The sequence below is a fragment of the Echinococcus granulosus genome, assembly GCF_000524195.1.
Source record: "Echinococcus granulosus chromosome Unknown EG_S00261, whole genome shotgun sequence".
Lineage (NCBI taxonomy): Eukaryota > Metazoa > Platyhelminthes > Cestoda > Cyclophyllidea > Taeniidae > Echinococcus > Echinococcus granulosus.
This window is the reverse complement of record NW_020170641.1, coordinates 35,568-36,717: the sequence shown is the minus strand read 5'-3', so window position 1 is coordinate 36,717 and position 1,150 is coordinate 35,568.

The following is a 1,150-nucleotide window of genomic DNA, read 5'->3' as shown; positions in this document are numbered from 1 at the left end:
CCGATCAATGCCCTTAATAAGGCTCACTCCGTCTGTAACAAACCGCCGAATGGTTGAGATGGTCGCATTTCGGGCGTACACACCCCAAAGTTATAATGCCTTAAGTAATTTAATGTTCAAACTAGAATAACTTGGCTACATATATGGATGATTCTACTTCATTTGCTTCATAAATATCTTTACCTCCTAGCAACATCCCTCACTTTTCCAAGACTGCTTAAACAGCCACATCCCACCTCCTTTTTGTCATATGCTCAAACCATTTAACGTCCACTACGTTGACAAGCAGGTAGACAGGAGTCAAATTCTTTTTTCAGAAGTAAAAACCTGACATTTTCAGTGGGTAAAGGATTGCCTCATTTCGTGAGCATCGTCTTGCCAAACCATTACAGGCGATGTAGCAACCACAACAGTCTTGGATACCGAGGGAAGACAAAACCAGTAAAGAAACCGTAAGACGCAAACAAATTTGGCGGGATGTACATAAGAAATACAATTTCAGACTCACTGTAAATCAAGAAATTTCTAATTCTACAGACAGTAAGGACATTGCTGCAAATATTTCCACTCACTACCCTCCCTCTTTATTCAGAACTCGGATACACCAATCATTAGTCGATTCTGCTTTTCCTCCTAATATGTCTGGGTGCCCCTACCCCTTTTTCTCCCTCTTTCCACTTGCCAGAGGTCTCCGAATGAAGTGGAGGAATATAGAAGGCGTAAGCAAAGACAATGGGCAGAATAGAGAGTCGGAGTGGCAGAATCAGTGGGAGGGTTAGAGAAAAAGACAATGACGCGAGTATAGAGGAGAAGGGGGAGGAGGAGGCGAATGGGTAAAAACATTCTCAAGGAAGTCATTACTCTTGGCTGTCAGAAATTTTCAGAGCATTAAGAGAATTGAAATTGTGCTTCTCAGGCCCATCATGTCGAACGCTCTTGCAATTCATCCACTTTGAAGTGGTTTCTCAAGTTCTCAGCCTCTAGTGCCTGCGACATTTTGGGAAAGGTACAAGTTGACTTTTTCCTTTGATTTTACGTCCTCATTTACTGCAACGCATAAAAAGTGAGTGATAACTGTAGCTATAGTGGACGGACGACCTATGCTGTTGTCTAAGTGGCATAGGAAGATCAACATCTACAGAAAACCCTA